General features: G+C 41.6%; 1 pseudogene; it reads left to right on the forward strand.

The window, feature by feature from the left end:
• LOC139019324 (ribosomal L1 domain-containing protein 1-like) overlaps nt 1–23,518 on the forward strand; it is a 41,439-nt pseudogene extending 17,921 nt beyond the window's left edge.
• Nucleotides 23,519–23,856: the final 338 nt, after the last annotated feature.

Genomic DNA, 23,856 nt, shown 5'->3' on the forward strand with positions numbered 1-23,856 from the left:
TGTCTAAAGGTAAGCAGGGAGATCTTTCATTGATCCCGTTCCTTCTCCCGGTTGTCCTGTTGGGAAAGTTCAAGTCTTTATAGACAAACAGGAAGCTCTCTGCCTGTGTGCTAAGTGTGCTTTTCCAGTCGAAGTGCCCTGGCAATTTCTAATTAGTAACTCACTGGTGACAGACAGTGAAGACTTTCAGTGTCAGCAGCGGAGTGTTTGGAGAGTGGGGATTGAGTGGCATGGGAAACCAGCAGGGGGGCACTGCATGTAGGGGTGTGTATTTCCCACAAGAAAACGGGCAAGGAGAGAGGTAGGAGTTTGAAGTAGTCTGCGCTGAGTCTTATAAAACAGTCTCCTTACTCTCTCTTGGTAAGTGTCAGAGATCTGGGCAGTGGGATAAAGATGACCATCTGAGAACAGGAAGGCACTTGGCCAGGAGCTGGAAATCAACTCGCTGCCTATAGATGGCTGTGAGAAGGGGAATCCAGGAAAATGTGAGCAGATTGCTATTGGAATAGGAAGTCAATAGGTCTGTCGGTTTTGTCTGGTGAGATTTTACTTTCTTTAAGACTGAGTAGAAAAAATAGCCTCCCCAGGGCTTATAAAATATTGTAAAATAAGCAGATAAGCAAAGCATCATGCTGAGGATTCAGAGAGAAAAAAAAGACCAGTGGAAACAATTTATGGAAATCAGAGGGAAAAAATGTATTATAATATAATAGTAATAAATACTATTGCTATATTCAATAACATACAAGAGAAACAAACTGGAGCAGGAATGTGTGAACTAATTTAATTGGGGAGAAAAAGTTAATAATATGAGATGGAACAGAAGATTCACAAATAAAAGTGCAATATAAAAATTTAAATCTGTACCAGAGGCGTGATGAGCAGAATGGATAGTGTGGAAAGCTGAACGAGAAGCACAGAGGACAATGTGAGATGGTCCCTCTGAAGACAGGTGCAAACAAGTAAACCTTGGGATGCAAGATTAAAGGCACTGGAAGACAAACGAATGTTCGCATGTGTTCCTGCAGAAGCAGCTCAAGCACCTGAGGCACAAGCTATAAGAGAGCAAGAAAGCTTTCCCCAGTCCAAAACACTGCCTAGGAATAAAGGGTCAATAGAATGACACAGACCAGTCAAACTGAAGAAATATCCTAAGTGCACAACAATAGCAACAAAACCCCCAATTTACAAAACAAAAGCCAGCTTACCTGGCCTGGCACAGCGTTCTGATGGCCCAGCCTTCCCTGAGACGCTCCTCAGAGGACAATGAAAGCACAACTCTTACAATTCTGTAGAACAGATTCTGATACACAGTTTTGATACACAATTGGCATTGTATACAAACCAAATATCTCATTAGCACAGTTATTGCATGAGTAGGGAAAACTGAAACTATTTATAGAAATTTGATGGCTCAGTAAATGCACCACAGCATCTTTCTTGCAAAATATATATTTTTTCTTTTCTTAAGAACTTTACATTTTTAAATCCCTTATTTTTTTCTACATCATTTATATTTCACTATAACCAGATTATAACAATAAGCGTGAACCTATGCTATTATCTGGTTGAACCAAATGAAATCGCCCTGTTTTTAACATTTTTTTTTTTTTTACTATTAATAGGGCAAGTGCAAATGTTCAAATTTATAGTATTGAGCATATAATATTTATTCTTTGAATCAATTTTATAAATTCTTATAATTAGCTTACTATGTTGACGTTTATCTACATAATCTTTCTTTTTCCTTTTAATCAGCTTTCTTTTTTTATTTAAGTTTAATCTCATTGTCAGCAATAATCTCCAGGTCATCATGCATTCCATTTGCTGGGTGCACTATTTTTTTCTTAATACAACTCCATGTGTTGACTTTCCAGAATACCACCAACATCCCACACTTCCTATGTGAAAACTGGCAGATGCCCTGGCTTGTGACAGGCTGGCTGCTGGGCCTGGTACAGTCACTCCTGATGCTTGTCCCAGGTGAGGGAACGCCTCCCCACAAGGCCCACCTACCAATGTCTGCTTCCAGTCTCTCCAGGCTAGTTGTGTTGTCCCTGTCATTTCATTACATCCTAATATATAAAAACCCAGGGTCCATAACGACTGAACGGTCCATCCCCCGGCCCTCAGGCTCCATTGATCAGAGGATGGTTAACGGGAGAACCGGTGAATAGACTTTATTTTTAAAGAAGAAAAACAACCAGCAAATCCGGGGAAGATTTGAGGTGGAACACGGGCGCTGCAGAGATCCCGTGCCGCCAAGGTGAACACGGGCCCCGGTGATGGGATGACCACAGACCACTCCGAATATTTGATTTTTAAGGGTGTAGTGAAAAAGAAAAGACTATTTTAAAAGTCTCTCCGAGAGTGTATCTGAGACAGTAGGAAAACTGTCTCAGATGAATTCTTTCTCTGAAGCACAAGGACACATTGTATCAGGATTTTCAAACTGTTTTCCAGACAAGGTTGAGTTACTTTAGGGATTTTGCAAATAATCAGGTATATACTAGACAATGATATTTTAACTGCCCAGGGAGAGCATTTACCACCTTGATGTGTTTTATTGAATAGAGTTGAAAAGAAAAGAATCTTGCTGCTGAAAGCATTTGAACAATCTAGGTCCTGGATGCTCTCCCCAGGCCATCTGAGCAAGGGCAGAGCCCGGGGTGGAGCAGGCATCCTGAAACAGTTGAGTAATTAAATGAATTCAGGAAGTATGGGCTTGCGTTACACAGATTATTTACCTCCGGAATTTTAATATGCTTGTTTGGTGAAAATTCAGGAGAGGAACCATAGTATGTTGTCATCTTTAACTAAGGTAACAGTTGTATGTGCATTTGTTTTATTTATTTTTTGCAGGGCACTAATCTGCATTAGTCAGACAGTGAGTTCCTTATACTAACCTACACAATAATAATTATAGTATCAGATCTATTGAATGTATTATATTTTTAAGCACTGAATGCTTAGCAAATATTTAATTTTCATAGTAAAAAGGTGGTATTGTTTTCTGTTGTTTTTTTAAAATGAGGCCTAAAGATATTATAGAGTGTGCCTAAAGTTATAAAGTGATACAGTAAGTCACCAGCCTTTGAACCCCAACTTACTTGACTATTATTGTAAATTCAGTATATCGTTTATTTTGGTTTCTTCAAAATCTGGAATTGGCCCACAGTTCCCTCAGCTCCCTGCCTGGCCCATGGACTTTCAGCTCCTCATTTATTGGACAGGTATTATCACCTCATCGGGACGAACCCAGATGGCGCATATCTGTATATATAAAACCCTAATATGCAAATAGACCAAACGGCGGAACAACCAAACAACCAGTCGCTATGATGTGTGCTGACCACCAGGGGGTGGGCATGCAACATGGTGGGTGTCAGCAGCAGCCGGTCCTGGAGCCGTGGCTCTCACCCCCTGCCAGTGCCCGGCACCAGTAACAATTGCTTAGCACCATCAGCAGTGTGAGCTGTGGCTGCTGGCCCCCATTGCCCCTGAGGGTTTCTCCACCTCTCCCTGCTCCTAAGGGGAGATTAGGGCAGCAGCAGTTGCTTGCACCTGCTGCTGGCGCTGACCCCAATCGCTCTGCACCATCAGTGGGCACGAGTGGGGCCAGCGCTGTCATCACATGAGAGCAGTGGCAGCAGGAGTGGGGCTGCCGGCAGACAGGGGACTGGGGGCCGCAAGGGAGGGGCCAGGCGGGGGCACAGAGGATAGACCGAGTCCCACCTGCCCCTGTGCCCACTGCAGCCTCGTGGCCCACAGTTCCTTTCAAGGGGCATGAATTCGGAAACTGGGCCCCTAGTTGAATAGATAAAACTAGCATGTTTCTAACTCTGAAATGTCAACTTCTCTGAGTTTCCACAATTCATTTGCATCTTGGTTTCCTAAATTATTTTCCTTTTCTATTCTTAAGTTATTTTTCCTTTCAAAAGTCTTATCTATCTAAGCCAGTTTCTTGTTTTTTTTTTAACCTTTTGTCTTTTGAGTCTCCAACATTTTACTTTCTGTTTTCAACAGAATTAACTGTTTCTATTTCATTCTGTGTCCCCATGTTCTTGTGGGAGGTGGAAGGAGGCTCTTTGAATAAAAAAAGATCAAAATCATATCTTTGTAAAGTAAAAATAAAACTAGGACAATTATTTTTAAATGATTACATTTTCACTAGTGGCCCAGTGCACGAAATTTGGAGGGTGTGTTCCTCAGCCTGGCCTGCACCCTCTCCAATTTGGGACCCCTCGAAGGATGTCCTACTGCCAGTTTACAGGGATTGGGCCTAAACCAGCAGTTGGACATCCCTCTCGCAATCCAGGACTGCTGGCTCCTAACCACTCACCTGCCTGCCTGCCTGCCTGATTGCCTCTAACCACTCTGCCTGCCAGCCTGCTCGCCCCCAACTGCCCCCCCCCACTGCCGGCTTGCTTGCCCCCAAATGCCCCCCCACCAGCCTGATCACCCCAAACTGCCCCCCCCCCCCTGCTGGCCTGCTCACTCCAAACTGTCCCCCCCGCTGTCATGATCACCTCTAACTGACCACCACTGATGGCCTGCTTGCCCCCAACTGGCCCCCCTGATGGTCTGCTTACCCCCAAAGGCCCCGCCCCCCACCAGCCTGATCACCCACAACTGCCCTCCCCTCTTGGCCTCTAACCACCTCTACCTCGGCCCTGCCACCATGGCTTTGTCCAGAAGAACATCTGGAAGGTCTCCTGGAAGGTCTCCCAGTCTAATTAGCATATTACTCTTTTATTAGTATAGATATATTTGTCTGTAAATATGATTATGATTGCAGATATGAGTAGGACCAGGTAAAATTTTATAGAATGGGCCTTTTATTACAGATGGTTTGCCATGTATGCATTTTTTCTAAAGAAGTAAAAATTACTTTAAAAAATGTTTCAGGAAGACTGAGAAATTTACAGTATCTGCTTTTCTTCTAAGAAAGCTGTCACTTTTATGCCAGAGTGAGAATTATTTGTATGCTTTGTATGTCAGCATTGGGCCACTGTGACTGGGGGGCACTTAGCTTGACTTGGGAGTAATTATCTTGCTCACTGGCTGGGAGGGAGGGTGTATGGCGGAGGAGATAAATACTCGGTTCTGGATTATTCATAGATTGCTGACTTTCTGATTGATTGTGCAAGCTCCTCCTTTTATTGATGTCCACCTTCTATTGACAGACATCTACCCTGGGAGAGAAATGAGATGAAACTCTCTTTCTTTTCATTGTAAAAAGCATTCGAATTCCTAAGGTGTGATAAGGCCACCCAGCCATCCACAGTCAAGGTACATATTTTCCTGGAGGATGTTCCCACTCTTGAATAAATTAAAACAATTTTTTTCTTTTAATTTAAACTTTCTTCTATAACTGTTTTCTTGTTACTTAAAAGCTAGTTTTTTTTTAAACTGCTTCCAAAGCTTTTCAAGCTGTACATGTCCTTGGAATGAATTTATAAATAAGAATTGAGCCCGGCCTGTGTGACTCAGTGGTTTAGCATCGACCTATAAACCAGGAAGTCACAGTTTGATTCCAGGTCAGGCAACATGCCCGGGTTGTGGGCTTGATCCCCAGTACGGGGTGTGTAGGAGGCAGCCGATCAATGATTCTCTCTCATCATTGATGTTTCTATCTCTCTCCCTCTCCCTTCCTCTCTGAATCAGTAAGAATATATTTTAAAGAGAGAGAGAGAGAGAGAGGGAGTATATATGTTTGTAAATAAGAAAACATGTATTTGATGCTCTTAGAAAGTTTTATTTTCTTTCATTAAAACTTGTGCAGTATAGAAAACTCCATAGATTCTCTTAATTTGAAGAAAGTTAGAGGGAAAGGTACTAATTCAGAGTTCCTTGGGAAAACGTGTCACTTATATATTTTTTATGTTTATTTTTTTAAATCAAAAACTGAAATATTTTCTATTCAGAAAATATATTTGGATCTAAATATCTTCTATAATTTTAACCCTAAAATATCAATTTAAATATTTTAAAAATGGTTGGGATGTTTCCTTTTTTAAATAAGTTATGTTACTGGAGTTCTACATGTTACTGGATCACCTGGGATAATTTTCTGATTGGAAAATTAAGAATTATAGTCAGAGGGGAGGGCATGAGAATTTTTAAAGAACATATTCAATTTACTGTAGAAGCCGAGCCTCTCTTATCATGTGACTTGTTTTGTGTGTTTGTTAAACTATATTATCACATAAGCATTGCTGCTATTGGGACAAACAGTGACAGTTGATTCGGGTCATTTGAATGTCCACTGTCTGTTTTAATTTGTATGGTCATTTTGACTCTGTCATATGCTCAAACTTCAGTGGAAGTCCTGAAAACCTATTATTTTTGCCTGCTCCCTCCTTTAGGTTGGAAATATTCTTTATTACTCAGAGGGACCTTAACTTTGATGTAAGGGATTGTTTTTGTTGCCAACTGTTTTCTTCCTTGCCAAGTAAGAGAGTTGTTGTGAACTCTTCAGTGATGCCTTCCCCAGGATATTGGCAGATGTGGTTGGGAAAAGTCACTTCATCACACCTTTGCATGTAAGGTGCTGAGGTGCTGGGGTGCCACCTCGCCTGCACCCTGGCTCTCCGATCGCAATGCGGCTCTCTCTCCCTCCGATTGCCATGGCGACCATGAGGCCGCAGGCCAGGCAGCACCCCTAGACCCAGGGAGTGCTGCCTGGCCTGTGCCCCAGCTCTCTCTCTCTCCAATAGCCATGCGATCATGGACCGCAGGTGAGGCAGCACCCCCGGGCCCCAAGGGTGCCGCCTCGCCTGCAGCCTGGCTTTCCGATGGCGATCACCGGCTGGGGGACAGGCAAAGGTGGCCCCGGTTCTCCGATCCAGGGACCGGGGGCAGGGCAAAGGCGACCCTGGGGGAGCTAAACTGATGCCCTGCCACCCGGCTCTTGCCTGCTGCCTGGGTTTCCCATCACTGTTCTTCCGTTCTTCCCCTTTCGCCTCCCATTATTGCGCCTATGTATACAAATTAACCACCATCTTTCTTGGCAGTTAATTTGCATATCACCCTGATTAGCCAATGGGAAGCGTAGCGAAGGTACGGTCAATTACCCTTTTGTTTTTTATTAGATAGGATTTTAAAATAAGTATAGATTCATAGAAAGTTACAATCCCTTCTACCGTGATAAAACTTAATGGTTACAATTTAACGAAATACAATATCAAAACTAGAAATTTACATTGGTGAATGTGTGTGTAGCTCTGCAATCTTATCACGTGTAGGTTCACGTAACCGCCACTGCAATAAAAACACAGAATGGTCCCATGCATTTGGAGTGAATTTGAACCACTATGTGGCTAAGCTGTGGTCACAGTGGATATTTTTGAAGCGATCTTTTCTAGAACAGAGAACACAGTGAGCAGTGGCTTTTAAAGATCAGTCAGATGGAAGAGAAAGCTACTTAAGTTTAGAAAATATGGAGCTAAACTGTTACCTGGCATCAGAAACTAGAAAGAATCACCAGAAACTTTAGGGGGACAGAGCGTGCACCCTAAGGTTCCTTAAATTCCATGCAGGGGGAGATGAGAAATGAGTGGGACAGAGAGCCTAAGCTGAAACCCTCCAACCTGTGAAGTCATCTACCTGGCCTGCTCCCCCCACTCCCAACCGGTGCCTCCTGATGTTTTGGAAGCTGCATCTCTACCACTCTGATCACGGGTCTCTGAGCAGAGCCCTGACACCAGCAACTGACGCTGCGTCACCCATCAGGCCAGACCTGCGTGTGCACTCCTACCTACGCCTTGCGTCTCCCTCTGGGTCTGGAATATTACCTTGCTACCATTGGTTCTCCCATACTCTTAACCTTAACTACAGCTTGCTTTTGTTTGTTTATGGTATAATATGAACAATTATCAGTGTATGAATGTATTTTGTCTCACAGAGATTATAATACATATTTCAACTTTGTAAATTGTACTATGTTTTGAAAAATCATTGCGTTGCTGCATTCATTTGTAGCTTTAGAACTATTAGCTCTATTATATGAAAGACTGAGAACATTCTTTAGAAAATAATTACTAATGAATGCTCCTTTGCCTTCTAGGTACAAACACTCGGTTCCAGATTATCTGGTACAATTAACGTCAGGGCTTTTTTACATGAGCGAAAATATACAAGATAAAATGATCATGTTTTCAGATTTATTTACTTATGAGTCTAATAAATCATGATTGCTGTTTAAATGGTACATGAAGTAGGCACAAACACATAAATTTCAAAGGATGTTTATACCAAATTTTCACAATCCACTAAAAGATAAAAATATCTCCAAAATATATTTTGGGAGTCATTGTTTTAGTTGAAAGTAATATTTAGTGTATGAATGTGGTTCCCAGAAAAACTCCCTGGCCATAAAAATTATAATTAAAACAATTATAATTTAAAAAACTAATATGATAAAATATTGTTGGAGCTTTAAACATAAGAAATAAAGCATTTAACTGAAATTCTGAAACTTCAGCAAATATAACTTTTTAAAATTACAATCTCTTTTATAACTCGTTTTATCATAAATAATTTTACATTTAACAATCAAGTGTATTTTTGCGTTCTGAATTTATTATAATCTCTTCTTAAATAAGCAATTTTTTTGTTAAATTCTCAATTTTTAAGTTCATAACACTAATTTAAATATTGTACAATGTTTGGAAAGTTAGAAGTTTCTTCAAAGATATAAATATGTCCTGGTTTTCTATTATGAACTTCAGCAAATGTCCTGGTATACAATTAAGAACAGTTTTAAATGTCTCTAGATGGAACAAAAATGTTAGCAATGGCTCCTGTGTTTTACTTAATACTGTAGCCCGGTGCATGAAATTCGTGCATGGGGGGGGTGTCCCTCAGCCCGGCCTGCACCCTCTCCAATCTGGGACCCCTCAGGGGATGTTTGATTGCCCATTTAGGCTCCAGCCCTGTGGGATCGGGTCTAAACCAGCAGTCGGACATCCCTCTTACAATCCGGGACTGCTGGCTCCTAACTGCTCGCTTGCCTGCCTGCCTGATTGCCCCTAACCACTTCTGCCTGCCATCCTGGTTGCCCCCTAACTGCTCCCTGGCTGGCCTGACTGATGCCTAACTGCTCCCCTGCTGGCCCAATCACCCCCGACTGCCCTCCTCTGCCATCCTGATTGCCCACAACTGCCCTCCCCTGCTATGACCCACCTCCTCCATGCGAGGCGGTGGAGATGCTGGGACTGGCCTCTTCCAGGCCGTGAGGAGCTGCCGGACCCCCAGGCCTCACTGTGTGGAGTGGCCGCTGGGCCCCGTCTCTGCTGTGCCATCTTGTGGCAGCCATCTTGTGATGACGTTTCATGAGAGGGCCAACTAGGCTTTTATTCTCCCTTGACTTATAGGGAATAGTTTTCTTAAATCACACTATAGATTTCAGTTCTGCATTCATATTCATTTTTCTTGAAAGGAGTTCTTTGAGTACCTAAGACTCACATATGTTCTTCACTTAATACAGTGCCACAACATTATGAGATTTAGGAAAAATATTTTTGAGAATGACAACTTAGTAGAGACACCTCAAGGTCAATCAAGGTGTGTTGATTTGCCATCTCTGCTAAGTGATGGCAAGAAATTGCATAGCCAGCCCTTGGACAGGGACAATTGTGTGCCTAGATTTCTAGGGGTTATGCAAGGATAAGAATGTTTGCTAGAGAATTCATTCAGGCTTTCCATCGCTTTATCTTTCTGCTATTGGACATGTTCTAATACTGCTTTCTTTCTTTTATAGGTTATTAATATTAAGTGATATCTATATATAAAAGCCTAAGCAACCTTTACGACTAGAATGACTGGTCGAACAGTTACTATGATGAGCACTGACCACTAGAGGGCAGATGCTCAATGCAGGAGCTGCCCCCTGGTGGTCAGTAAGCTCCCATAGCCAACCTCCCATGGCCCCCCAAACCCCCATGCCCCCCCCCCCGCCCCGCCGCCACCGGCTGGCCAACCTCTTGTGTTCCCTCTCCCTGGCAGGCCAACCTCGCAGGCCCCCTTCCCCCAGACGGCCAACCTTCTGTAGCCCTGATCGGTCCCAAAAGAGACTGAGCAAGATGCACCAATCAGTCCTGATCTCCAGCCAGGCTAAGGGACCCCACCAGTGCACGAATTCATGCACCAGGCCTCTAGTGTTATAATAATAAAAAATGCTGACAATTTGGCTTTTCAAAATGGTGGCCAAATAGGTGGATGTGTCTTGAGCCTTCTCATGGAGCCGATAGAAGGAACAACTAAATCGAATAACATCCACTGGAATTGGCAAGTTTAACACAGCTGGTGAGACAATCCACGGCCGAAAAGGACTGAGGACGCCTGGAGAACAATAGGATCGAGCTTCTGGGCTAGAGAGAGAAGCACAGCCACAGGGATGAGAGGGTCAGGAGGAACCCGCTCTGCATCAAGTCTCTGTCCCTTGGGGACACGCATAACACTCCACCTTGGAAGGGGGTCCACAGGGCTTCTGGCAGCAGGGGGTTTAGATCTAAGTCCACAGCCATGAAAGCGAAAGGGTGTACCCAGAAAGGCGACCTGAAGAACCACCCTAGCTGAGTGGTATCAGGGGGAGAGAAACTTGCAGCGGTGAGGTTCTTCTGCCTTTATATTTTCCTTGCTTTTACTCCCTGAACCCAGTTAATAGGGCCTTTCAATTACAAACACTCAAAGAGGCTGTGGTGCCAGTGGAGGTGCAGTTTTTTGGAGGAAGGAGAGAGGCTGTGGAGAGGAGAGGACAGGGAGAGGTGACCAGGAATCCAGCACTGGGACATTCCTGACTCTCCACGCCTAAACAGTCATTTTTCTCCTGAAGAGCCAGCCCCTCCCAGCAGCACCCACAGGGCAACTAGTGCAGCTGCACGCAGCCTTGAGCTTTACAAGGGAAAGAAAGAATCTACAACCCTGGGGGACTGAGTTGAGGAGCCATTTGGTTCCAGAAACCAATAAAGCAACACCCACACCTAAAGCCATGACAGAAATAGATGCTTGTGTAAATAAGACTGAAAGAAGGCAGACAAGTGAATTAAAAAACTGTGGTACATCTACACAATGGAATACTACGCTGCTATAAAAAAGAAGAAACTTTTACCATTTGCAACAGCATGGATGGACCTGGAGAGCATTATGCTAAGTGAAATAAGCCAGTCGGAGAATGAAAAATATCACATGATCTCACTCACTTATAGAATATAATGAATAACATAAACTGATGAACAAAAATAGATCCAGAGACATAGAGGAATCAAAAAGACCATCAAACCTCAGAGGGAAGGCAGGGGAGGGTGGGGGGCAAGTAAGAGATCAACCGAAGGACTTGTATGCATGCATGTTAGCATAACCAATGTATACAGACACTGGGGCGGTGGGGACTTGTCCTGGGAGGTGGGAGTGGCTGGGGAGGGGTCAATGGGGGAAAAAGGAGACATGTGTAATACTTTAAACAATAAAAAAATACTGACAATTTATTTAGACACACAATTGATATTTTTAGTCATTCATTTTATATTGTTTTCCCATGATCATATTTTTTAATGTTATTTATTAATTGACTAGAGGCTCAGTGCACAAAATTCATGCACTCAGGAGGGGGTTCCTCAGCCTAGCCTGGGCCTCTTGCAGTCTGGGAACCCTCGGGGAATGTCCGACTGCCACGAAGGCAGGAGAGGCTCCCGCCACCACTGCTGCGCTCACCAGCCATGAGCCCAGCTTCTGGCTGAGCAGCACTCCCCCTGTGGGAATGCACTGACCACCAGGGGGCAGCTCCTGCTTTGAGCATCTTCCCCCTGGTGGTCAGTGCACATCATGGCGACCGGTTGTCCCCCTGTTTGGTCGATTTTCATATTAGCCTTTTATTGCATAGGATTAGAGAGAGAGAGTAGGGTGGGGAGAGAGAGAGAGATTTTTGTTCCTCTTATTTATGCATTCATTAGTTGATTTTTGTATGTGCCTTGACCAGAGGTTGAACCCCAAACCTTGGCTTATTGAGATGACCCTCTAACCAACTGAGCTACCCAGCCAGGGTCATGCTAGTATTTATTTTTAAAATGCACAAAATTTTAAAGCAAAAACAATAAAAGAAAATGAAAAGAAGCTCTTTTATGAATAAGATATTAAATAAATTAAAATATATTAAAAAAAATAAATAGTTATAGCAACTTACCTGTAATCATGCACAAATGGCATAAAAGAAAAGGTAGGCAGGTAGGATGCCACATTTTTTACATAAATATACAGAATATCCACTTAAATTTAGACTTCAGATATATAATAAATTGTTTAAGAATAAGTATGCCCCATGTTATATTTAAGATATTTTTTCATTTAAAAGTCCATTTTTGTTAAACTGAAATTTGAATTTTGCTGTACCTTCTCTCTTTTATCTGGCAACTCAAGATTGGGGACTCCTAGAATTCCAGTATTTTGACACCTAATGTAATCAATGTTTCAGTTAATTTTAAATTAACCCATGACTTCCTTGCTTCATTATCAGGAACACCATACAGTCAGCTAACCGAGATAACAAATTTTATTTTATTTTTTCACTACATTTAACTTTTAATTGACTTAAAGGTTGGGACAGAATCTCCCAGTTGCCTTAAGCAGTTTCATTTTTATAAGCCTTCCTCTCACATATTATTATATTCTCATCCACAACCATGTCTTTGCTTATGTATCTGAGTTTTATTCAAAGCCCTAGTACAGTAATGGCAACATCAGAGGTGACATGCGAACGAATTTTTTTGGTTGATTTTTCTTTGTTAAATGGCATTTAAATATATAAAAAAGTATCAAAAATATAAGTCTTTGTTTTACTATGGTTGCAAATATCAAAAAATTTCTATATGTGACACGGCACCAGAGTTAAGTTAGGGTTTTCAAAATGCTGACACGCTGAGCTTAAAAGGTTCGCCATCACTGCCCTAGTACTTGCTCACTATGTGATCTTGAATTTCATGTGAAAAACATGACTTTATCTCTTAAAATTTGAACTCAATCTTTTCCAATTTTTTTCACTTCTTGGCATTACTGTATTTTGTGAATACACACACACACACACACACACACACACACACACACACACCTCTATGAAAGCTAACCAGCTTTTTTTCACCATTTTAAAACTGGTTGTAAGAAGAAATATATCTCTATAATTGTTACCGCTTCATTATTTACATCATAGGGTTTATAAAAGTTTCTCCTACATAATGAAATGTTAGATGGCTTATCTGATTCAAATAACCAGACTTTAAAATTAGCTTAATTCATTATTATATATGAAGCATCCCCAAGAGCACAGCTGTGCAATTTAATTCCATTGAAACCTCCTCCCTCTTAGCAAAATATTTAGATACATAGACATATAGATTGAGAATCATAATAGGGCACAGAGGAAATAGACAATGATTAAAAGATGAATTTCACTTGCCACAACATATTTTCACGATTTTTCTCCCTATGAATCTACTGCCTTTGGGGTTTTGTGTGGCAGAGATAGCAGAGTACGTTGTAGCTGAAGTATGTTGTTGCTGATGTTTTAAACCCTGCCTTTCTCCCAATGAATTTCTTGCTTTTTAAATAAAAAGAATTCAGTCCTATCACCCATCACACATCAGTATTAGTGGACAGGCACCTTTCTTTCCTAATGTTATCATCCCCAGCCCATCCACCTGTCCAGCTCTAGCAGCTGTGTTAAAGGAACACAGATTTCTGGTCAAATGTCACTGATATCGATAGCACTTACTTAGCAGGTGCTTCAGCAATCCGGTTTAATGAATATAAGCTACACTTATTTCTTCTGCTGCTGCTGGCATGTTGAAAAAATAAAAGTAAAATGGTGGTAAGTGTGTCAAAGACCCCATCAGCACAGACTTCCTTGATAAGCTTTGATTTAAAGAGCTAAGAGACAAAACCCAAAATAACTACTAATGTGTATGTTCCTGCTACAGTGACAGTCAAAAAAGACTTAGGAAACTCATCTTCCTGAGTGACTGTGACCTCGTTGTTATTCAACTAGACACACCTGTGAAGTACATCCCCAAGGTGCAATTTGAAGTGATTATTTTAATCAAGAACTTCCAAATGGTAGCATCGTGAAGGATCACCACCTAAAACTTCAGAACTCCAATGCCACTTTCAGGCAGATTCATTTTTTTTTTTATTTTTTTGGCAAATGACAAATGAAAGTCAAAATCTGAATGTTCTTCCCTCCTTTAGGTTCATTAGGCTCTTCATCTAGTTTTGTTAAAGCTCATGGGTTTGGTTAGGTGACCTCGATTGTTAGCAATAAGTGATAAATAAAGTTATGAGTTGTTGCCAAATCTGGATGGGAGGGTCAACAAGCACACAGGTAACAAAACAATAATTATTCAAACTCTTTACAGTGAAGAAGTAGTAAATATTGCTATCATGGCTCATAAGAAAAGCAACATAAGTAACAACTCTCATGCTCTCTTTAATTCATCCAATCAATCACTTGTCCAAAACTATTATTTGAATATTTTGTTTGTACACATGTGTGTTGTATGTGTGTGGTAGGGATGAAGGTAGGCAATAGAGAGATGATAGTGAACATGAAGGTCACCACTTGGTCCTGATGGAGCCTGGTGGCGATTATGTGTTGACTTCTGTGAGTTTGTTTTAACTGGAGTAAATGTAAGTTTGGGTTTGAGGTGAATTGATTAACTCTTGATTCTATTTTATTCTTTTAAAATATATTTTTATTTATTTTGGAGAGGAAGGGAGAGGGTGAGATGGCCCCAATTGGCCCCGACTGCCATCCAGGCCGAGGGACCCCACCCATGCACCGGGCCTCTGGTTTCATTATAAGCAGCATAAAGAAACTAAAATAACCTTTGACATTTTTTGTGTGGAAATATCCTCAGCTAATTATCCAAGTTCATCTTTCTACAAGTTGTGCTTTCCATACAACTGCAGGACAGATTTCTGTTAAGCTTCCCACCACAAGGGTCTCTCTTTGTTCCGTGTCCAACAGCATGTTACTTTTTTCTGAGCTCTCAACAACACCACAAATGTCCATATCACACTAATAGTCCTGATCATGGCAATTTAGGTATTCCTTTAGGCAATGTAGTTTTTCTCTTTATGTTTCTTCATCGACCTAAAACTGTCTAAATTTTATTGAAACTCCTTTGGTATACCTCATAAAATAATCTACCCTTTCAACAAGTGATTTTATAGATACAGCTCTAACATAATGCAGACATGGTCTCTTTTTAAAGGAAAATTTGTATGTACTACTTCTTATAGTTATGACAGATATCAGAACTGACCAAGGCACTTTTTGTTTCTAAGCCCTAACACAGTATCATCATTCCAAGTAGTGCCATACAGGCCGTCATCAATGACCCTAAGTGTTGGCATGTGAAAAAATAATGTTTGCAAAATATGAGTGCCTCATTCTTTTATCTGGAATCATCACTGTAATATTAACCAGAAAGATGCCTAAAAATATAAAATCAAAACAATAAAGATGCCTTTCATTAACAATTGATGTAAACTCTCAATGTAAGTCCATATTATACAAAGAAAATACTTCCTATAATTTTTGCATATGACATTATTCCTTTTATTTTAAAAATTGTGCTCATTACTATATAAACTTAACCAATATAGGATACTACAAACAGTAAACCAAGATATACTTCCATTTCCTGCTATCCAGAAATGAACACTCTCAATATTTGTTCTAGATTATTTTGGATATCTCTCTCTCTTCACATATATAAATAAGGAAATAGATGAATAGATGAAATCCTAAATTTAAAAAATCCAAAACAATCACCTTTTTGATATAAAATACTAACTTTTATTTTATCTGAATAATAGGAAAAAAAGAATGAAAATGAAATTGAAGGTTGTAGAATATCTAATCAATCTTTATTTACCTAAATTTCTAAAATAATACTTCTGAAATAAAATGGAAATATTTGAAGGACTTAAGGTCATTTACTTTTGTTTGGAAATTATTTCAACTTTAGCAGTATTTGTGGTCTTCCTGTCAACAAAGTTAAATAATAAATCTAATTATATTTTCTTATACAATCTGGTCTTGTATTTTCAGATTTTTGCTACTTGTATGTTTATTTTTAGATTGTCAACATGTTTAATGCTAATAGTATAATGTGTATTAGGTTTTAGTCCATATTCACGTTTAGCCCTTTCCATAGAGTTTTCATTGTTTAGTTCTTTATTTGATCTTATCTTTTTGATGGTTGAATTTATTCTCAAATAATATTCTTTTATTTTATCCAGAAAAATACTGGTTTGAATTTTTTCTGATACATTCGTTGCTCATATATTTGTTGACACATCTAATATCTACAGACATCTAACATTATTGTGGAGAAGGCTTAAATATTTTATCAGTGAGACCATCTGGCCCTGGAATTTTCTCTGATAGAAAGATTTTAACTATGAATTCCATTTTTTTCATAGATTTGGAGCTAGCCAGGGTATTTATTTCTTCTTGCGTGAGCTTTGTTTTCTTTTTCTTTTGGGGAAGTCCTTCATTTCAAATAAGTTGTTGAGGTATTTTAACTTCAAGTTTATTGTTTTCTTATTTACAAATTTGGAGTCACTTCATTCTTATTTTCCTAGTTTCTTAAGAACATTTATTTGAGAATTTTTTACTTCTCTAATATAAGTAATTCCATAAATTTATTTTCATGTCCGTTTGTTGCTTTCCACACATTTTTAAATATCGTGCTGCTGTTTTATCACTCTCTTTATAATGCTAGCATCACTCAACATTTTCCATCTTCTATAGGTAAAGCCACTTATCATTAAAACAATTCTCATTAAATACTTAAAAACGATGTAGGATTAGTTGCCTAAAATCTTCCTCTGTTTTCTGGGGCAATTTTTCTTGTAGTGTACATTCTTGTTATGGCTTTTGTTTTAATTTCCTTTTATATTCTATTGATAGGTAGACATAGATAATAGAAATATAGACACATACTCATAGATACACACACATGTACACACATATATTATATATTTATCTTGGACATGACCATCCCTTCTATAATGCCCGACTAAAGTTTTCGGCATTTTAATTTGTTACTGTGTTGAAATCTGTTGGTTCTGGGTTTTTATCTTTAGTTCCTCCTTCAGTGGCCTTCTGGGAGGGTAGATTTTTTTTTGTATAGAAATATACTTTAATTATCATGGCTTTCCCACATAAATTGATTTGTTTTAAATAGGAGTCACTTGGCTGGACTCAATTTTTCCCATGGATTCTAGATCTTTCAGGACTGTAATTATTTTGTGGGTCACCTACTTCCTGACCAAATTCAAAGGCTTTTTGTGTCATGTTAGCATCTTTTCTTTTTTTGACCTTATTCTCACTGGATTTGGCACATTCTTCTCATTTTGTATTTGAAATTATTGATATTTTTGTTATTAATATGGTTTTACCTTAGAAATAGTATTAAAATAGCTAATATTAATTAAAGACAGTTATTATGTGTTAATGTTTATGTCTCTGTGTTTATGAAGTTGAATAGAAGATGAAAACCTAAGAAAGAGTTACTGTGCCAAGCTTTACTAGGAGTTCAACCTCAGAGCAGTTGGATGAGGAGGAAAGGGGTGAAGCTCAAGAAGGAGGCGAATGAAATGCAAAGTGGCTGCAGCTTCTAAGCACACCCACTGGCTCCTATCTCCTGGGCTCTTCGGGCTCTGGATGAGCTGCTAATGGAGCCTGCATAGGTGAGAGACAGGGACTCAGCTTCCACCCACCCGCAACCTCACCCGCAACCTCACCCGCAACCTCAGCCTCTGCTCCAGCGCCCAGCGCCCTGGCCCAGTGGGTAACGGCAGGTCAGAAAGGCCATGGGAGCTCTGTTGCCACATTCCAGGTCCAGGAAGAACGCCAATGAATTGCTTCTGAATGGCAAGGAAATTCTCTTTGTAATGTGGTGTGGAAAATTCAAGGAAATAATTGAGAGTCAAATTGTCCAGCCTCACAGTATTCTATCAGAGTTAACAGATATCTATTTATAAGAGAAATCCAATGTAACTCCTGAAAAGACGGGGCGTGCTTATAAGAAGCTTTCGAACAAGCACGAATTAAAACCATTTTCAAGATTATCCTGCTCTGATCTTTAGAAAAGGAGTATAAAACACCATCAAAATGAAAAGGGAACCCACTATAAAGGAGAACATATTTGCCAATGATACATCTGATAGGGGGTTAATATCCAAAATATATAAAGAACTCATAAACTCAACAAAAAGAAGACAAACAATCCAATTAAAAAATGGGCAGACCTCAATAGATATTTCTCCAAAGAGGACATACAAATGTCCAAGAGACATATTAAAAAAAATACTCCAAGTCACTAATCATCAGAGAAATGCAAATTAAAACCACAGTGAGATAGCACCTCACACCTGTCAGAATGTCTACCATCAGTAAAGTATCCTGCTGGCCAGGATGTGGAGAAAAGGGAACCCTTGTGCACTGCTGGAGGGAATGCAGACTGGTGCAGTCATAATGGAAAACAGTAAGGAGACTCCTCAAAAAATTAAAAATGGAACTTCTGTTTGACCCAGCGATCCCACTTCTGGCATTATATCCTAAAAAACCTGAAACACCAATCAGAAAGAATGCATGCAACCCCGTGTTCATAGGAGTTACAATAGCTAAGATCTGGAAACAGCTCACGTTCCCATCAGTAGATGAGTGGATAAAGAAGCTGTGGGACATTTACACAATGGAATACTATGTGGCTGTAAAAAATACACATCTCTTACCCTTTGGGACAGCATGGAGGGACCTGGAGAATATTAGGCTAAATGAAATAAGCCAGACAGAGAAAGATAAATATCACATGATCTCCCTTACTTGTGGAATCTAATGAACAAAATGAATTGACCAACAAAATAAGACCGGAAACATGAGGCCTGGAACAGACTGACCTACCTCGATGTGGGGATTAGGGGAGAAGAGATAAACCAAAGAACTTATATACAGGCAGTTACTCAGGTTTCATTGGACTTTAGGTATGTCGCCATCTCCCATTTACAGTATCTATAAAAAAATAACTACTTCCATCATTTCAACGTATGTACATATGTGCTTTATTTTTTTACTAGAGGCCCAGTGCACAAAAATTTGTGCACTCAGGAGGGGGGGGGGGGGAGTCCATCAGCCCCACCTGCGCCCATTTGCAGTCCAGGACCCCTTGGGGAATGTCCACCTGTTGACTTAGGCCCACTCCCCGGGGGATCAGGCCTAAGCTTGCAGTCAGACATCCTTCTGGCAGCTGGGGAGTCCTTGGGGGATGTCCGACTAAAGGCGTAGGCCCCAAGGGATTGGGCCTAAACTGTTAGTTGGACATTCTTAGTGCTGCCATGGAGGTGGGAGAGGCTCCTGCCACCACCTCTGCACTGGCCAACCATGAGCCAGCTTCTGGTTGAGTGGCACTACTCCTCGATCTGACCTAAACCCTAGAGATTAGTACTTCATTTTACAACTTTTTCTCGGTTTATAGGCAGCAGCAAACTCAGACCACACAGTTGGGTATGCAAGAAATGTTGCTTTCTTTATTGTTTAGTAACCAAACCTAACTTCAACTTCAGCCCCCATTCTGCCAAGTGAAAAAAAAACAACAAAATATTATTTAACTTAGGTTCCCCACCCCCTTCTCTGGAGTTGTACTTCCATGTCAGACAGTTTATATCTCAGGCAGAGGTGCCAAAGAACTGAGCAGGGTCAAGGACATCTGGACCTCAATCTGTCTGGGCTGGCCCCCACCCAGCTGCCCTTGACCCTCACCTCAGAGCTCAAGTCCATGCTGATCCCTGGAATATTCTCCTCACCTGGGCCTTGAGGCATCTTGAGTCCAATTCGCTCTCTCCCTCCCTCCCTGCCACCTTCTCTCTCTCACACAAAGAGGAATTGGGCTTTCTGGGGTGAGGTCCTCTGACACCTCATCAGCCCCGTTGCACGGACACCATCTTGGTGCCTTGGTCACGGCCACAAAGCTGTGTGCTGCTCTCAGACCCTCCGTCTCCTGCTGCCTTAGGGAGTGACTCAGCGGGAGGGGAGGGTCACAGTCCTTTTTACATGGCCGCCAACAAACACTCAGTGTTCCTTCCCTCTAGTTCTCCTTCTCCTCCTCACCCCAGTCCAGGCACGTCTATGTGCAGGGCAGGGGAGGGTGGGAGGCAGGGGTGTCTCTGACCCAGCACACAGGCTTCCAGATCCACTGCTCCCCGAGGAGGCCTTCCACTCTCTGGACCTCGACACCCAGAACCTGTCCCCTCTCAGCTGCAGGTCTTTGCCCGCAGTGGTCAAGTCTGTTGAGAGCAGTGGTTCTCAACCTTGGCTTCACATTAGAATCACCTGGGAATCTTTTTAAAATCCTGATTTCTAGGCCTCATCCTCCAGAAATTCTGTTTCTTTGTTACTAATGTTGTGGCCTCACCCCATAACAAAGAAACAATTTCTGGAGGATGAGGCCCTGAAATAAGGATTTTAAAAAGATTCCCAGGTGATTAGAATGTGCAGCCAAGGTTGAGAACCACTGGTTTAGAGCAGGGGTCCTCAAACTACGGCCTGCGGGCCACTTGCAAATACAAATATTGTTATTTGTTCCTGTTTTGTTTTTTTACTTCAAAATAAGATATGTGCAGTGTGCATAGGAATTTGTTCATAGTTTTTTTTTTAAACTATAGTCCGACCCTCCAGTGGTCTGAGGGACAGTGAACTGGCCCCCTGTTTAAAAAGTTTGAGGACCCCTGGTTTAGAGGCTTGAAGTCAAGAAGTGCCTCTTTGTTCTCTGCTTTCTGGAGGCGGTCAGCGTGGAACATTCCTGCCCTGGATTGGGGAGGGGTCTCTGGGTGTTAAGAATATCAGGAGGGGGAGCACAGACTCCTCCTAGAGCTCTGAGAGGGGAAAGGCAGCACCCCCTCACCTCTAACCCCAGGACATTTCTTTAGAAGCAGAAGCCTTGTCCCGTGCAGGGGCCTGTGCTGGCTGCCTCAGTTTCTCAGAGACAAAGAATTGGATGAACGTCTTTTCCCCACTGAAGTAACTGCTTCATTTGTTCGTTCTCTCATTTTTCATTTTTCATTAGCTGCTAAATTGCCCCTATGGCTGCAAACCTGTTGTGCCTGACTCAGCCAGCGAGGGGCTATGGGAGCTGTGCAGGGACAGGGGAAGTGGGATGGGGGCCCGGCCTGCAGGGAGGGTCAGTGGTGCCTGCCAGGCTATCTCAGAGGATGTGGCTTAGGTTATGTCCTGTCCTTTGGTGACTTTAGGAGGGGAGGCTGTGTCCTCTGCTCCCCACCTTGACTCAGGGGCGGAAGTTCTCCTTGCTCTCTGGCCTCATAACTCAGTGGATCATGGTGGCATGTGGCAGGCAGGTGGCTTCTGCGGCTGCACATGGGCTCCAGCCTGCGGCCCGGGACCTGGATCCGGGTCCCGGATGGCAGGCAGGTGGCTTCTGGGGTCGCACACTGGGCCTGGATGGCGGCTCAGGCCAGCTCGTGCTGTCCCACCCTGCCTGCAGTATGCAAATTAGCCGCCATCTTTGTTGGCAGTTAATTTGCATATCGTGCTGATTAGCTAATGGGAGGCGTACTGAAGGTATGGTCAATTACCATGTTTGTCTATTATTAGATAGGATTATTTACCACAAGTAAAGGTCAGGAATTGTTATCTTTCTTTTAATTTTTTTTCATTGTTTCACTTCATTACTGCTGTGCATGTGCTCCATGTGAGTGATGTAGGTGCTTAAGTAGGTGGGTTCCGACTGACAGTGAAAATTGCATTACGTCGCGCTGTAGGAACAGATCTCCGACACAACCCGAGGACCTGCTGTACTTATATGCACTGGGTAATTTCCACTTCCTCACTGATGCAAGAATCAGATGGCTCTGATCCTCACCCCTAGGAGACATTTCTGTAAGAGAAAGAAAGTTCCAGTACCTGAAAACCTTCAAGCTAAGAGTCTTTCCAGGGAGATCAACAAATTCATACAGGAACCTTCTTGCTCATCTCTAAAACTCGGTCCTTGCAGCAGTGACCACAGGTCCCACTGGAGTGCGGGTTCAGCACATCACCCCACATGTTGTTGTTGTCACGGAAAAGCTTTCACAGAAATTGCCAGGAATGGGAGAGCATGAAACGCTTGTATGTGAAAACAGAGATCAGTTGCCCTTCCCATCTTTTATTTTTTATTTGGTCTTTAAATATATTTGTATTTATTTCAGAGAGGAAGGGAGAGGGAGAGAGAGATAGAAACATCAATGATGAGAGAATCACTGATCAGCTGCCTCCTGCACTAGGGATTGAGCCTGCAACTAGGCATGTGCCCTGACCAGGAATTGAACCATGACCTCCTGGTTCATAGGTCGACGCTCAACCACTGAGCCATGCTGGCCAGGCTCTTTTTAATTGTTGACACTATTACAGATGTCCTCCATCCCCTTCCCCCTTCCTCCCCCTTCACCCAGCCTGTGCCCTCCTTCAATACATGGTTGTCTGTGTGCATGGGCTATGCACATATGCATATATGTTCTTCGGTTAATCTCTTCCTGTCCTCCTCTCCCCTCCCCACTGACACCTGTCAATCTGTTCCATGCATTCATGCCTCTGGTCCTACTTTGTTTGCCAGTTTATTTTGTTCATTATATTCTACATATAAGTGATATCACATGGTGTTTGTCTTTCTCTGACTGGCTTATTTCACTTAGCATGGTACTCTCCAGGTGTCTCCATGCTGTCTCAAAGTGTAAGAGTCCCTTCTTTTTTAGAGCTGCATAGTATTCCATTGTGTAAATGTACCATATATATTTTATCCACTCATCTAACGATGGGCACTTGGCTTCCCATCTTTTCTTCATTTGTCAGCAGCCAGGATAAAGTTAAAGGACTGTGCACTCCTAGTCAGAAGAAAAAAAGAAGCAAATAAAATACAAAAACAAAAAGAATATCATGAGGAACAAAAGGAGAAAAAAGAAATATAAGGATTACGAAACAAGCTAGGAAGACTACATCATCCCTAACTACTAGTGAACCTCCAGTAAAGGACCCTGGTCCCCAAAAGAAAGAGATCTCCCCCAAGCCTGAGAAGAAAGAGACCCACAGAATAAGAGCTCAATATAAAGTACAAGGTGAATTTGAAGAAGAAATTCCATGACTGGTTCCAATAAGAAGAACTCTTGCCAAAGAATATGCAAAAATACAAAAACATGCCACAAGAAGGAAGTCTCCAAAAAAGAGTCCTGGTCACAACACGTCTCATGAGATCCCAGAAGCAGCAGAGCCCAAGACCCCAGCTGAAGGCCCAGGGAAGAAACCAATAATCAAAGAAAAGATGGAGAAGGAAGGAAACTCTCTGCTGGAGGAAAAGACCCAAGATAGCTGCCCCAAAGGACAGAGGCCAAGTTCCTCACTACAGCTAATAAATCTGCAGGAAAAGTTCTCCACAGCTCCCACAATGGCCCCCAAACCCAGTGGACCTAAAAATCCGTGGCTCAACCAGGAGGAGAGCTTCTGAAAATTACACAGACCCTGACCACTGTCACAAACCTTCTCTAAGAGTGAGGCCTAGGCTGAAGCATGTTTAAAACCTCCACAAGTAATTCTGATATGTATTTGTGGGTGGAAAAATCAGTGGTTTGAATCCATGTTTTAAATTTCTCTTCTGTTTATTTGATAATATAATGGAAAATACAGTGTTTTTATTAAAGTAAAAAAAATGTAACAGCATTTAAAAACCTGGCTACTCCATTTCAGTGGGATGACTTCTTCGCAGGCCACATGGAACCATCCTGTCTCAGAAATGTCTGTTAGGGGTAAAC

This window comes from Myotis yumanensis, unplaced genomic scaffold, assembly GCF_028538775.1.
Source record: "Myotis yumanensis isolate MYYU_CA2020_CCGP unplaced genomic scaffold, mMyoYum1.0.hap1 SCAF_11, whole genome shotgun sequence".
Classification (NCBI taxonomy): Eukaryota; Metazoa; Chordata; class Mammalia; order Chiroptera; family Vespertilionidae; genus Myotis; species Myotis yumanensis.